We start from the raw sequence: 16,738 nt of genomic DNA, 5'->3' as shown, positions 1-16,738 counted from the left end.
CAGACATCGGTAAGTGTGTCTTGGGACACTGGTTTAGAGAACTAGTTAGGTGAATCTCATGCCATCAATTTGGACATGGAAAGTTCAGTTTGGTTAGGTTATTGCAATCTCTGGAGAAAATTTCTTTCCTTTCAAAAAAAAAATAAAATCTCGAGAAGTTTGATCTAATGAATTAATTAATTCCTTGGTGTTAATAGCATGATTACAAGATCCTTTGCTATAGCTTGAGCCAATTTGAGGCACATCTAGGTCAAAGTTTTCAGCTCTTTTGTTAATATCTTAATAGTTTTCAAATAATGCAACACATTTATTTATTTTTTAAATACCATCTAAAAATCAGTGTAAAATGGCAGTATTTTTGGCATTTCTGGTATTCTCAATTGACAATGAAAGTTTTTTGGGCTTTAAACCAACTTGTAGGACACTAAAATCCAAGACAGGATCCTGAGCTTGCCTGGCATGGAGATTGTCTGAAGGTAGGGCCTATTTTGGTGAATATGTGCATGAGCTTGTAATTGCCATGTTTTGTGGGTTTTTTCTAGCCAATTTATCAGTCTTTGTAACTCCTTGGTAGGTTGTACCATTGGCCAGATTACTTCAAGAAAATGATGATTGTCACATTTAGAATTGTTAGGCCAGACAATTTGGTCTGTTCCGATACATAAACGTTTTGTCTTGAAGGTGTAGCTGTTGGGGTATAAGTTCCGTATTCTTACTTGCTTATTGGTTAAGTTAAAAGCCTAAAACAGTCAAACAACAGTAGGAATTTGTCTAGAGAAGGGCTTCTATGGTCTTGATATCACAGAAGCAGCAGCCATGTGAAGAGAATATTTGCAACTGTAGTGAAAACATACCCATGAAAAAGATATGGCACCAAATAAAAGTTACCCCGCATTCAGTAGATTCTTCACAGGCTTAATCATGAAGATTATGACAGCCAAAGGCACTTCTTTCCCCATGAAAATTTAGTTTGTGAATTGTCACGTTTCATGACGCCATTACTTCTTTATATTTGTTTTTGTATTTGGTGGCTCCACATGACACGTGTCATACCATGGAATCCTAATTGGATCAATTGTGAAGTCGATGACCTGTGCATGCGGCTAGGTCATAGGGATACCCCATTCTGTCTCTCCTTCTGTACCCTCTTATACACTTATTCATATTGGATACTTCATAAAAATGGCTGTATTCTCGTGTCCATGTGACATAGCTCTAAGAATAGGTGAGAAAGGCATTCTTTTTGTTGAAATGCTTGTCTGCATTCAGCTGAACTTGTGTCAATCCAATCAAATTGATGTAATTGAATTTTTAGAACGCAGAAGTAAACACCTATAAATCGTTTTTCTTACGAAAGTATATACATGCTGGCAAACGTATGTCAAAGCTCCATTTATCCATTTTTTTAAGAAGTTCAAATCTCAAATTTTAAACCTGTGAACAAAGGATGAATATATAGCTTTGTTTATGATTTTATGTACATGCAAGCCATCAGAACTGAAGTTTCAAAACTCAAAACGAAACTTTGTGTATGAACAAAACAGATGAATAGCTTTATTTGTTAATATCAACTGAATTATACATGTTGAATCTTGGCGGGAACCACTGGGGGCCGGCTTCGTTTGTACGAACCGCAGAGGGAGGCAAAGGGACTTGTATGCTGTACTTGGTGAGTTTGTTAGCCACGGTGCTGGAAGAACCTGGTTATGTAATCAGCAGCTTTCTGGTCTATGTCGGGCTCACCTGCACCCCAGAAACTGGCATCTTCGTCGCTCACACGAGCTCTGCGAGGCGGTGCTGCCTTAGTCTTCGGGGCCTCATCGCGCCCATGCTTCGCATTGCTGGGCTTGGCCCCATGCTTCTTGAATATATTCAGCATGGACCAAATTGATTTCCCAGGCAAAGAGGAACATGAGTTTCTCTCTCTAACCTGCCTGCTCTTTCCTGCCATGTCTCTCTGTCTCTCTCTCTTTCTCTCTTCTTCTTTTTTTTTAGAAGAGCCTCTGTTTTACATAGAAGGAATGGTTTGGAGGTATTTATACTAGAGACAGGGAGGCAATGAGTGAACCAGATTAGATTCCCTGTCCATCAATGTCGATCTCGACGGTCAGGTTTGATTGATTTTTGCAGTAAAGACCCTTGATTTCCTCATGATTGACAGAAATGAGTTCTTCCTTCTTCCCTCATTGGTCAAAGTTATTATATGGCCTGGGTTCCTTGTTTTTCTTTACTTTCCTAACTTGGCTTGAAATCTTAATTGGAGACCAAGGGTCATTTTCTTTTTTAATTTGGAAATTGGACAGATTTTCGTGGACGCCATCAAATAGGGAAGGAGCAATAAGCTTTCATTCCTTATTTTACATGGAAATCATTTGGTGCGTCTTAAAGGACGCGCATAATTATGTGTTCAAAAGGTAAAAGCTGGTACTTAAAAAGGCGAGAAAAAACGAGTGAAATTTCATTTAAACCATAGGGAAAAAGTTAAAAAGGCGAGAAAAAACGCTTTTGACTCGGTCCTTCCAATTTCCATCTATCAGATCGTTCATTAGCCCGTAGAAAATTCACTCGTTTTTGAAAAATTCACTCGTCTTGGTATCATTTCCATGAAAGACTACAAGGACAAAAGGATTCCACTAGGATAGAGGCAAAGGAGATGTAGTTAAGAATTTTCTCCAGGCAAAATCTCCCAATTGGTTGAAAATTCACTCGTTTTTTCTCGCTTGGTATCATTTCACTCGTTTTTTCTCGCCTTATCCAGGCAAAATCTCCCAATTGGTTGAAAATTCACTCGTTTTTTCTCGCTTGGTATCATTCCACTATTTTATTGTTTTTTATGTGCTGATATTTTTTTCTGGGCTTTGAAATGATCACACAATTTTCCCGAGATAAGGTTTGTGGCATCGATTTAAACCATAGGGAAAAAGTTAAAAATGGCAAAATATCATTTTTCAAAAACTCGGGAGAATTTGAAAATTTTCATAAATCTCACATTTTTTTCATCCAAATCTTGACAATAAAAAGATAAACTAAAAAATATAAAAACTAATTTTCATAAGAGAATATTAATAAAAATTATTTAAAAATAAAAAACACACATAAAATAAAAAATTTCATGTTAAATATCCAGTTAAAATGTAAATATCGCATTTAAATAACGGTATTTATGTTTTTTCATAAATCTCGCAATATTTTGAAAATCTCCCAAGAAATTGCTATATTAAACTTTCAGGCAATTTCTAGCAATATTATCACGAGATTTTTCATAAATCTCGTGATATTTTATTCCTATGGTTTAAACCTTTACCATCATGTTTACTTTCGTGAAAGACGGGTCGAATGTAGAATCAGGACCATAGCACTAATTTTTTCTGGATAGACAAACTGGGTTATGCAGACTCCTACCAGTTATACAACTATACCATTGGGTTTTGAACTTGCAACGTCCCAACATGTATAAGGTAATGTGCACTAGCTGCTCCTATCATAGCACCATCTTTATTAAAGCACTCGAGGTAGAATTCACCAGGAGAGAGAGACTAATTGTTCTTAAAATGTTATCGGTATCGGTGTGTATCGACCCCATACGAGAATTTTGATATGCTGCAGGCCTGAATTGGTTATTTTTTAATAAATATAAAAAATATTTGTTTAATATTATTTTAATAGTTTTTACACATGTCACGTTATGATTGACAGGTAATAATTTTTTTTTGGCCGATGCATAACGATTCAGCTGAGTATGGTATCGGCTGATACAGCTGAATCAGTGGCCCAACGATTCAGCGCCGATATTAATAGCCCATTGATGTCAGTATCGGAATTATCCTTTTTTTCATAAAATGCCCGTATTGGGCTTATCGTTTGATATCAGTTTATTTAAAAATGAATTTTTAATAAAAACACACAAAAATAGGTTAAAAATCAGAAAAAAAAAATAGATTTTTTTTTTTTGGGTTTAGGACGCCACGGCGGTAGGAAAAGGGGGCGATTCAGCAGTCGTTTCGGCCTAAATCGGTAGATTTTTGAAAGGGCCGATTCAGGCCCTTGTATCGTATCAAAATTTTAACGATATGATAGGTATCGCCAACTCAGGCCGATACGCACCGTACTGATGACATTGGTTTAGCCTGCCGCCTAATATTCTACTTTGAAAGATATCTGAAAAAACATTTGAAGTAAGGATGGCAGTGGACCGGGGCGGGGGCGGGGGACAAGGTCTTCACCCCGACCCTGTTTCAAAATTCAAACCTTCATCCCCGCACATGGATGAATTTTAACCTCCACCCCCGCCTCAATCTCCGTTTCATGTCCTCCATCCCCGGTCCAAACGAGGGCGAGGCGGGGCCCCTTTTCCCCTTAATCTATAATCATCCCTTAAAGGATTGGTGACGGGGCGGGGCTAGGCGAGGATTGGGACGGGGACGGGGCAGGGCGAGGAAAAGCTTAAGTCCATCCTCGCCTCCATCCCCACACAGATAGATTTTAACCTTCATCCCCACCTTCATCCGCGTTTCATGCCCTTTATCCCCGGTCTAAACGGGGGGTGGAGCCCCGTTGTCTCCCAGTTCACTGTCATCCCTAATTTGAAGGCAACATAAATTTCTAGAAAGATGAATATGTAGATCTGATGACGACCAAGGAAAAAGAGACAACCTTAATTCCACCGCATACCATGATGATATAAATAATGAATAGTTTCAGTATATATATAGAGAGAGACTGAAATCCTCTCTAATGAAATCCGTCCAAACCTACCCAACCAAAAAAACTTGGTGTATTTTTCAAAATCATGACCTTACAAATGTGTTCATCATGATTGATTTACTAGAATTTGACACTTAGGATTATGAATTTTATTCAGAGCCCAAAAAATTTATGAAAATTGTATGTCGTTGATTTTTAACAACTTATAAAAACCTATTTATGCATCAGAATCAAATGCTCCAAAAATTGATTCCTATAAAAACAAGCATATAGTAAAAAATTTAAAAAAACACTAAAAATCCAATAAAACATCCATTAGATAGGTTTGAGAGGGTTATATATATATAGATGAATGAAAACCTACGTACCCACCAAAAAGCATGTCAACCCTACTCACTTAATTTTATTTGATATTTTTGTCAAAATTCTGATAGTGCGGATGTCTTCAGCATGATTATTTTACTAGAAATCGATACTTGGATAATGAATTTTGGATATAACAAATGGTATTTAGAGCCTCAAAAAATTATGAAGATTGTACGCCGTTGGTTTTTGAAACTTATAAAAACCTATCCATGCATCAGAATCAAATGCTTCAAGAATTTATTTATATAAAAACAAGCATATAGATCACATATGTATGGTCAGAATTTTGAAAAAAAACATCATAAATCCAATCAAACATGTGGTGATTAGGTTTGGTAGGGTTTTTAGTTGGTAGGTTTTCAAAATCCTATATATATATATATATATAAAGGAAGGGAGCTTCCTAGCCCAAAACAATGCGGTCTACTAGCTGTCTCACTTTGGAGAATCTATAGCATAATTGAAATTAATTAGGTGGGTGTGTTTTTTTTATCACATGATTAAAAGATCTTTCCTCTTTTGCTTTTGGGTTTAATTAATCATCAGTAAGGATTTTTACGGCATTGCAGAAGCTAAAACTGAGAGGGTGGATGGTTGGAAGGATGATGGTGAGTGGCTTCCTCAATCGGCTGGGCATTATAGAGCCTTGGCTCAGCATGGAGCCACAATCGATTACATTAATGGTGAAGGCTCCTTGCAACATCCTCATTTTGAATATCCACCTAACCCTAGGTCTTCGGCGAGGGTGGTTGGGGACCACAAACGGGAGGCATGTGCTCTGATCACTGCCACTAAGGTGGATGAGTCTAACCCCAAGCCAAAAGTATGCATTCCTGGCTGCCGATATGAGCAGTTACTACGTCTGCTACAATGGACAATGATTATGGGGTTTCTTGGAGGGATAGGGCACTGGAGCATGCAATATTTTTTTATGTTTGACACCCTCTCCACGCAATGTTCCTTGTTGAAGATAACCCTATAATCACAACGTGATCACGTCATGATCCCTGGGGGTTTGGATGATGCCAATCCCACATATGTCACCAGATTGGTTACCTGTGTTACGACAACGAAGATGTATATGACATTTCTCGAACTAGATTTTAATTATGAACAAGTGAATCAACTACATTTCGGCTAAGGCAATGAAGAAAAATGACAAGAATTGAAGAATTCGATGAAGAATCTTTGAAGACTAGTGTGCAAATGTAAATTTCATTAAATGTCTTAGATTCTTGTAAGAGCCTTACTTAGAGTGCATATTTCAATTGCATTTCATCTAAAAAATCTTTAGAAAAACTTTTCTAAAAGGACCCTTCATGAAAATCGTTTTAGAAAACTCTTTACTTAATTTTTCATGTTTATTAGTCGACCAACAGACTCACCAGTTGACCAATTTTCTCGCCCCAATTTTTCAAAGCAAAAATGTCAACTTTCTGAATTAGTCGACTAATCGACTCTTAGTCGACCAGACAAAATGTTTGATTTCTGAAAAATTTAGCAGCAGTCGACTGAAGGTTTTCTTAGTCGATCAGACAAAATGTTTGTTTTCAGAAAATTTTAGCAAGAGTTGACTGAATGGTTTTTCAGTCTACTGATGATTTTCATCAGTCGACTAACTTTTTTTTAGTCGACTAAGTTTCAAACTCCAGATTTTAAAATGGCTTTGTTAAATACAGTAGTCAATTGACGATAACTGTTAGTCTGCTAATATTTGATTTCAGTCAACTAACTATTGTTTTAGTCGACTAATATTGTCATTTTCCTGTAACTTTTAAAAGGTGTATCTTTTCAGTTTTCAAATGAATTGACCGTTCAAAAGTGACTATTTTGACACCCTTCATACTCTCAACCACTACAACAAAGCAGTAGATTAGCGACGACCACATTCCGTCGCTAATCCGTCGCTAATCCGTCGCTAACCATGTTAGCGACGGATTAGCGACAACGCGGCGACAGTATGCTTACGTCGCGAATATTTCGACGCTAACTGGCGACGGAATAATTCCGTCGCCAAGTCCGTCGCTAATTGCGACGGAATAACGAGCGCTATATTCCGTCGCCAATCCGTCGGTACTAAACGGCGACCACGGCGTGGCGACAGATTTAATTCTGTCGCTAAGCCGTCGCTAGATTAATATGAATAGCGACGGAATCATCCGTCGCTAATCCGTCGCAAAAACGAAAAAAAATAAAAAAAAATTTATTTAAAAATTAATTACCGAGAACTGTACAATTTATATTTCCTGTACAATTTATATTTCCTGTAAATAAAAAACAAACCACACAAAAAAATTCATATAACAAGTATCTATAATAATTAATCGTTCCACCTTAAAACTAAGAAGTTTAATTATTTACAATTCAACAATTACAATTAGGAAAAATAAAAAAAATAGAACTTCTTCAACACAGTCCTCTAATCATCGCCAAGATTTTGTGCGTCTTCTTGTTCATTGTCTTTATCTGTCCCTTCAGCTCCACTACCCTGATTATCGCTAGCAGCCTACACAAGAAAAGAACAGTCAGTATTGATAAACAAAATATAATGAAATAAATTACACACTATATGTGATTCTATCATGTGCTCATGTGTGATCTAAGGCAATAAAAAAACTCTATATGTGATTCTATCATGCTCATATGTGTGCTAAGGCAGTCAAAAAATTGAATATGTGATTATAGCATGTTCATATGTGTTCTAAGGCATATAAAAAAACTCTATATGTGATTCTACCATGCTCAGATGTGCTTTAAGGCAGGCAAAAAACTATATATGTGATTCGATCATGATCGTATGTGTGCTAAGGCAGTAAAAAAATTGAATATGTGAATATAGCATGCTCATATGTGCTCTAAGGCAGGCAAAGCCAAAAATTTTATATGTGATTCTATCATAAATGATATATAACATGTTCATATGTGTTCTAAGGCAGTTAAAAAACTCTATATGTTATTATAGCATGTTCATATGTGTGCTAAGGCAGTCAAAAAACAGAATATGTGATTATAATATACTCATATGTGTTCTTAGGCAGTAAAAAAACTGAATATGTGATTATAGCATGCTTATGTGTTCTAATGCAATCAAAAAAACTTTATATGTGATTCTATCATGCTCATATGTGCTCTAAGACAGACAAAAAGTTAAATATATATATATATATATATATATATATATATATATATATATATATATATATATATATATATATATATATATATATATATATATATATATATATATATGTGATTCTATCATGCTCATATGTGTGCTAAGGCAGTAAAAAAATTGAATATGTGATTATAGCATGTTCATATGTGTTCTAAGGCATCTAGAAAAACTCTATATGTGATTCTACCATGCTCAGATGTGCTTTAAGACAGTCAAAAAAACTATATATGTGATTATACCTGAGAGGGACCTGGAATCGAAGATCCCCTATCCTGAACAGCGGCCTTGATCTCATTTCGGAGAAAGGGGGCGACGGTGTATTGGAAGTAGTTATTCAGTGATTCATTAATGATCTCGCGTACATCATCACCGGAAAGAATAGTCGGCTGCTTGGAGCTTATGTCGGCGCAAGAAGTTGGTGAGCCGTAACTGGAAGAACCAATAACTGGTGAAGTGTTCATATTACTCCCAAACCCGAACACGCGACCTTTTTTGGGTTCACCTGCTGCAGTCACCCATGCTGTAGGATCAAATGATGGATGCTGAGTAGCGTCTTCGCCATATCGCTCTACCATTTGTTGCTCATATGCCTCCTACAAAATAATGTTTAAAGTATTCATTAATAATTAATAATAACATTATGATGACTTGCATATATATTGCAATGATTATTAATAGAATTAATACATACCGTTGTCGTTCTCGCCTTCTCTGATACGAAGACTCCCGTGGTCTTCCGTTTATGTGTTTCTACAAACACATCCTTATATGGTACACTGCCTCCTTTTTCTGCTTCCTGCGAAGTTAAATGACAAAAAATTTAGTACACAAATTTGCAACAATACTTATAAAATTAATATTATATATTGATGAGTTACCATTTTCTTTAGGTGGCTCCCAAATGTCTTAGATCCACCTGTGTGTAGATGGGCTTCGGGCATCTTCGATCGATTTTGTGAAGCCTTCGCAGAGCGATTTTTAAATGCATCTCCCGCCCACATATCGCACATTTCATCCCAGTAATCTCTCCTGATAGTAATAGGACCATGGCCCTTCCACAGTAATGGATCATCTACTACGCCAGATGTTTTTTTTGCTGCAGTCTTCATAGTGTGCAGCATGTCTGCAAATCGATTGACAGCCACCTTCTGCCACACCTTCCTTGCATCATTTTCTTCCACCGTAGTTGCAAAGCGATTCGAAGCCTACAAATATTTTCAGAAAGTTAGTAGACATTGCTTAAATAAATTAAATATGAAACACATTAACTATGAGGAACAACTGTATACCATGAATGAGGACCACAATCTGTCTAATACCTCCTTTGGGTACTCTTTCCATTGAGCAACTTGTCCTGGTAGATGTTGAAGAAGTGAATTCCTAATCTCCCGTACTACTTCTTGTGGCTCAAACCTCGTGCTGCACATGAATTGTTACACAGTAAATATCAATATAAAATATTTAAAAGATATGCAATAATTGAAAACAAAATACTTACGGTCGATTATCGATATACACTATTCGAATGAGTCTTCTTGTGCCAGCCTGAGAAGACCCTGTTTCCTGTGTTGGCTGTTGACTTGTGCGATCAACTGGTGTAGGTGGGTCGTGTACAGGCGCAACATCATCTGTAAAAAAATACACACCAAGTTCTCAGAATGTGCATTTGAACTAATCAAGCATCTAATTAGTTATATGATATACCTATCACAGGAGCCCGTGAAGATGAAGGTTGAGCCTGGCTACTACTGGATGAGCGACCACTATAACCTCCACGAACCATATTCTAACAAATAACATATGTCATACAATACATTCAAATAATTCACATCAAGTATTACAATGCATTCAAGTCATTCACATCAAGCATTGCAATGCATTCAAATAATTCAAATCATTGACATCAAGTATTGCACTAATTCAAATCATTCGTTAATTGCATAAATTATAATACATTCAGATAATTGAAAACATTCACATCAAGTATTACAATGCATTCGAATCATTCGTATCAAGTATTACAATACATTGAAATAAAATTTTTAATCATTCACACCAAGTATTGCAATACAACTCACATCAAGTATTACAATGCATTTAAATAGAGGTTTGTAGTATAAGATTTCGCTCACTAGCTTAAGAATTCTTCCTCGTCACTAGTTTGACTTTCTTCTTCTTCTTCTTCTTCTTCTTCTTCTTCTTCTTCTTCATTGTTTGCCCATCCACTTGGTACATCATTTGGATCACATTCCTCTATGAATGTTTCATCAGCCAATGGAGATATGACATGCATATCATGCGCAACATCGTGACCATAAGCGAAGTCACAGACATCATCTGATTGATAGTAATCACTGTCTTCAGCTAACTCATCTTCTTGTAACTGATCATACTCGGGGTATAGTTTGGATTTCACCTTGCAAACTGCCCACCATTCATTTCTATCTGACTTTTTTATACTCGGATATGAAGTATAATAAACTTGTTGAGCTTGCGAGGCTAATATGAATGGTTCATATGTTCCAAACCTGGATTTATGATTCACCTCCACAATGCCTGAAGCTTTGTCGAGTCTTGTTGCAGTTGGATCAAACCAATGACACTTGAATACCGTAACCCTGTTATTCATGCCTAAGTAAGTCAACTCCATTATTTTCTCTATAACACCGTAGTAATCATGTTCATTTTCACCGTAGCTGCTACCCTTGACACACACGCCACTATTTATCGTTGATTTGTTTATACCGTAGTCTTTTGTATGGAATCGATAACCATTTACGATATACCCATTGTAGCATTGCACAACTTTGGTCGGACCATTTTCTAAATCACATATTCCTTGATCTTTAACATCACCATGGCGAACCTACGCACAGACATAAACAATTATTGTGATCACGATCAATTAAGTAACTTAGTGTTGTTTATAAGTACAAAATTTATGTTAGCTTCTTTACCAACTGTTTCAACCACTCCACAAACTTAGTTTCACGTTCTTTTTGTACTTCTGCATTAGTGAGATGTGAAACTTTGCTTTGCAACTCCAGATCAAATCGTCTGCAAACCACAAATACTTATATTACCGAGCCATGTATCCACATATAGAACATAAAAGGATTTATAATTGAGTTGCATATACATATACTTACTCGATGTATGGGTCGATCGCTGAACAATTAAAAAGAATATAGATGTGTGCTGCATCTTGCTCTCGATCTGTCAATAGCCTTGATCGGCAACTACCAAATGCATGCCCAAGTCGTTGAAATATCGACAGCTTGTCAGCTACAGTTACTTGTTCTCCATCATCGTTACGGGGCGGGCATGTGTAACGTGTTGAAATATGAGGTTCGAAGTACATAGATGAGAAATTTGAAATCTCTTCTAAAGTGTACGCCTCACAAATAGAGCCTTCTACTCTTGCTTTATTACGAACCTTTTTTTTTAGGTCGAACGTGCATCTGACAAGAATATACATTTCAAATTTTAAATATCTGTCATTAAAGAGACAAATATAAAAAAACATATACCTTTCAAATGGGTACATCCATCGATATTGCACAGGGCCACCAACCCTTAGTTCATATGGCAAATGTATGATCAAATGTTCCATAACATCGAAAAATGCCGGCGTAAATATCTTTTCTAACAGACAAACAGTGGTGATGACAGAGTCCTCGAGATTCTTTACATCTGATACAATGACCTCCGATGCGCACAATGTTCTGAAAAATCCGCTCAACTCAGACAATACCCCCCATATAGGTTTGTCTAACATATCATGGAATGCTAGGGGTATCAATCGTTGCATAAAGATATGACAATCATGGCTCTTCAACCCATATAACTGTCCATCGTCAATCTTCACAGCCCGAGCAATGTTAGAGACATATCCATCTAGAAATCTCAGTTGTCTCAACCATTGACATACATGTTTTATTTGATCAGGTCCGAGCACGTACTTCGCCTTTGGTTTCAGTACTTTGCCATTATACTCTTTGAGTTCCAATTCTGGTCTTTTACATATTAATTTTAAATCCATACGGGCCTTCGGATTATCCTTCGTTTTTCCTTTAATATTCATTACTGTATTGAACACATTATCAAACACATTTTTCTCTACATGCATCACATCCAAATTATGTCGTATCAATAGGGTCGGCCAATACGGTAGTTCCCAAAAAATAGATTTTTTCGTCCAATTGTGTTCCTTCCCAAATCCACGGAAGGGTGTAGGACTGCGGGCATCTATTAATACATCTGGAAAGTATCGCAATCTTCTTAAAATCTCTATGCCAGACAATCTTGAGGATGGACCTTCCATTTCAGTTGTGCCTGCTGTAAATGCATTCTTTTGACGTCGGAACGGATGATCGCTGGGTAGAAATCGACGATGGCAATCAAACCAGCAAGGCTTCCTTCCATGCCTCAATCTAAAAGCTTTGGAATCCTCCATGCAGTACGGACAAGCCAACCTCCCATGTGTGCTCCAACCAGATAACATACCATATGCAGGGAAGTCACTGATTGTCCATAGAACAACGGCCTTCATGTTGAAATTTTGTTTTTTGTGGGCATCATACGTGGTAACACCGTCATCCCACAGTACTTTTAATTCATCAATCAATGGCCTTAGATATACATCAAGATTTTGGCCAGGTGAGGTCGGACCAGGGATCAACAGAGACAAGAAAAGATTTGGACGTTTCATACACAAGCTTGGTGGAAGGTTGTATGGAGTTACAAATACTGGCCAGCATGAGTATGGAGTTGATCTACCCCCAAATGGATTAAATCCATCTGTACATAGACCGAGTCTAACATTTCGCACTTCCATTGCGAAGTTCTGATGAGTACGATCAAAGTGCTTCCAAGCTTCAGCGTCAACAGGATGCGTGATCTTGTTTTCATCGTGTCGAACTTTATTTGCATGCCATCTCATGTGTTTAGCTGTCTTTGAAGACATATACAATCGCTGCAATCTAGGAGTGATAGGAAAGTAGCGGAGCGACTTGTATGAAACTTCCTTTGATCTCGTGCTACCATTGCCTCTTGTCTTTGGCTTGAACCGAGGATGCCCACATGACGGGCATGATATGTCATTTTCCTGCTCCTTGAAATACAACATGTAGTGATTTGGACAAGCATCAATCTTTTTGTAACCCATACCTAGAGCGTTGACCATAACTTTCGCACGATAGAAATTTTGTGGCAATTTCTCATCTTTAGGCAACATACTCTTCACAATCATGCACAAACGGTCAAAATATGATTGACTCAAATTATACTCGGACTTCAAATTCATTAGTTGAAGAACTGCAGACAAGATAGTGTGACTCTCACAACCGTTCCAAAGTGGCTCATCAGCATCTCTAAGTAAATCATAAAATCTACTAGCTGCATCGTTTGGTGATTCTTCATCTACGACAGTTCTTACATCACTAGAACTCATAGCAGAACCCAGTTCTGTTCCTGCAGCATCAAATATCAAATGCGTATATGGATTATCGTGCACCACATTCACCCGTGCATCAAAATCGTTTCTAAATTCTTCTCCATAAAACGTCCAGTTCTGATAATCACTCACAAAACCCTTCCTGTATAGGTGATGTCTAACGCCATGAGGTTCTACAAATCGATTATTCTTACAAATCTTGCAGGGACACCTAATCCGACCTGTGGGATCTACCGTACTGACACTTGCCGTTGCAAATTCAATAAAACTGTCGACACCATCCATATATTCATGCGATAACTCATTGTCCACTATCCTACGGTACATCCATTCACGGTTTGCAGTCATTCTGTCGTATGATGTTACGAATAGTATCCTAACCAGTTAAAAGAGAACCATCAGAATACTATGATGAAGAAAATATCAAATTTATCATGCAATATATGATGTCATACAATCACAAGAATTATGATGCATGCATTAATAACTTAATATTTTCATGTGCAAACTATTCATGACACGATACATTCATTTGAAACATACTTTCAGTATACAATTTCACATGGAAGACATAATCAAATTGAAAGTAACTACATGTAAGCATGGATACAATCACATCAAACATTGCAATACATCGAAATAATTCATATCAAACAAATATCAAACATGTACCTGCAGCAAACACACTTCAATATCCCACTAACTACTACCATGCATAGCATGGACTCCGTACTCCAAAAATAAGAACACTTCCATATTCATACATTAAAATCATGCTCAGCATGATCTCCGAACTCCAACAAAGTAGTCCTAGATATCAACAACTAAGTGAGTGTGTGAACAATAAAGTGTTATATTCAATAAATTAAATAACATGTGATGCGCTTGCATCACTTACTCACCACGGGTATTTACCCGATTTGCATTGTTTTTGTCACTTACTTACCACGGGTGGCGGGGCACAAGCGAATTCTGTTGAGAAATCTGCAAAAAAAAAAGGATGTTTTAAAATGAAGTCACCATGAAATTATTCGACCATATTAAATCATAAAACCTTAAAATACAAGAAAATAAATTATAAATAAACCAAAACATCATAAACTATAAGAAAAATAAACCATAAAATTAAATAAAAAAGCCACAATTTAAACCTTAATCAAACAAGGAAAAAACCTGCCCAAATCAAATACAAAAAAATCCTTAATCAAATTAACTAAAAAGTATTAATAAAAAAAATGTGATTTAAATCCCTAATTATAGAAAATAAAAATAAAAACTCTAAATAAATAAAAAAAACCTAATCAAATTAACTATAAAAGCCTTAATTAAAAAATTTTGATTTAAAGTCCTAACCAAATTAACTAAAAATCCTTAATTAAAAAAATTATGATTCAAATCCCTAATCATAGAAAATAAAAATAAAAGCTCTAATCAAATCCAAGAAAACCCTAATCAAATTAACTATAAAATGCCCTAATTTTTAAATTTTGATTCAAAGCCCTAATAAAACAAAATCAAATAAAAAACCCTAATTAAATTAACTACAAATAGCCTTAATTTAAGAAATTTCATTCAATTGCTTAATAAATGAAAATCAAAATAAAAAATCCTAATCAATGAAAATCAAAGAAAACTAAACAATAAAAATAAAATAAAAACCCTAATTTCTGAAAAAAGAAAAAAAAGAGCAAGAAACCAGGGGGTCGACCCCCGGCCGGACATCAAAAGGGGTTGACCCCCTGCCGGACAAGGCAGGGGGTTGACCCCTGGCCGGACACGGCAGGGGGTCGATCCCGGTCGGACAAGGCAGGGGGTTGACCCCCTGCCGGACATCAAAAGGGGTTGACCCCCTACCGGGGTTGACCCCCTGCCGGACATGGCGGGGGGTCGACCCCCCCCCCCCCCCCGGCCGGACACGGCAGGGGGTCGACCCCCTACCAGGGTTGACCCCCTACCAGGGTTGACCCCCGGCCGGACACGGCAGGGGGTCGACCCCCGGCCGGACACGGCAGAGGGTCGACCACCTACCGGGGTCGACCGCCTGGCAGAGTCGACCCCCTGCCGGAAAACGCAGGGGGTCGACCTCCAATCCATTTAAGGTGAAATACGTACCTGCGGTTGCTCCGGGCAGCGACGACGGCAGCGGAAGGTTGACGGAGATCGACTTCCGGCGAACGGTGGGGGCCGGCAGAGAGGTCGACGAGATGTATAGGGCGGCCGAAGGAAGAGGGCGGCAGGAGGGAGAGGGCGGCGGGCGGGAGCAGCGAAAGGAGAAAGGAAAAAGAGGGCTGGGATTAGGGGTAATGCGACATTTAGCGACGGATTAATTCCGTCGCTAAGCCATCGTAATTCAAAAAACAAAAAAGGCGACAGAAAATATTTCGTCGCCTAGGTCGTCGCTATGTTGCGACGGAATTTTAGCCGTCGCAATTCCGTCGCTAACTGTCGTATTTATTGCGACAAAATATTCTCTCGCACAATCCGTCACTAAGTAGCGACGGATTTTGCGAGGGAATATAATCTGTCGCTAGTTTCGTAAAATTCTACAAATATAGCGATGGATTCATTTCTCTCGTTAATCTGTCGCTAAGTAGCGACGATATAACTCCGTCGCTAAATTCCGTCGCTAATCAACTATTTTTTTGTAGTGAACATATGAAATCTTTCAACTGTAAATAAGAGTTAATTATACACTCAAAAACATTAAATCTAATCGAATTACAAAGATTGAATTCTTTGCTTTTCACTCTTATTCATTCAAGTATTCATTTTCTCACTCACTTGATATTTTCACTCTAGTTTTTCACTCAAATTCTTTTGAGAGATAGTGAATTCGTGAGTTGAGTATTTCAACAACTTCACAAGCCAATTGCATTTCATCTGCATTTATAAGAAAGGCTCGTAGGTTGATTGTAAGTTTGTTTACTTATATTTTTCTGTAAAAGCAAATGACTCCTTGGTTTAAAGTAGTTGTTTGCTTTTAGTAAGGTTGTTACTGAAAGTGAGATCAGATTTGATCTGTATGCTCTTGTGGTTAC

At 37.4% G+C, this 16,738-nt stretch overlaps 1 long non-coding RNA gene across 1 annotated transcript; it reads right to left on the bottom strand.

The window, feature by feature from the left end:
- Window positions 1-7,000: 7,000 nt before the first annotated feature.
- On the bottom strand, window positions 7,001-10,026 carry LOC149826692 (uncharacterized). The gene is made up of 3 exons (XR_016435099.1): window positions 9,950-10,026; window positions 9,744-9,873; window positions 7,001-7,576 (listed from the first exon to the last, which is right to left on the bottom strand). It is a non-coding gene; the product is annotated as an uncharacterized LOC149826692 (long non-coding RNA).
- Window positions 10,027-16,738: the final 6,712 nt, after the last annotated feature.

Source organism: Nuphar pumila, chromosome 10, assembly GCF_984573655.1.
Source record: "Nuphar pumila chromosome 10, dmNupPumi1.hap1.1, whole genome shotgun sequence".
In the NCBI taxonomy this organism is placed as follows: Eukaryota; Viridiplantae; Streptophyta; class Magnoliopsida; order Nymphaeales; family Nymphaeaceae; genus Nuphar; species Nuphar pumila.
This window is presented reverse-complemented; position numbering and strand designations above follow the sequence as displayed.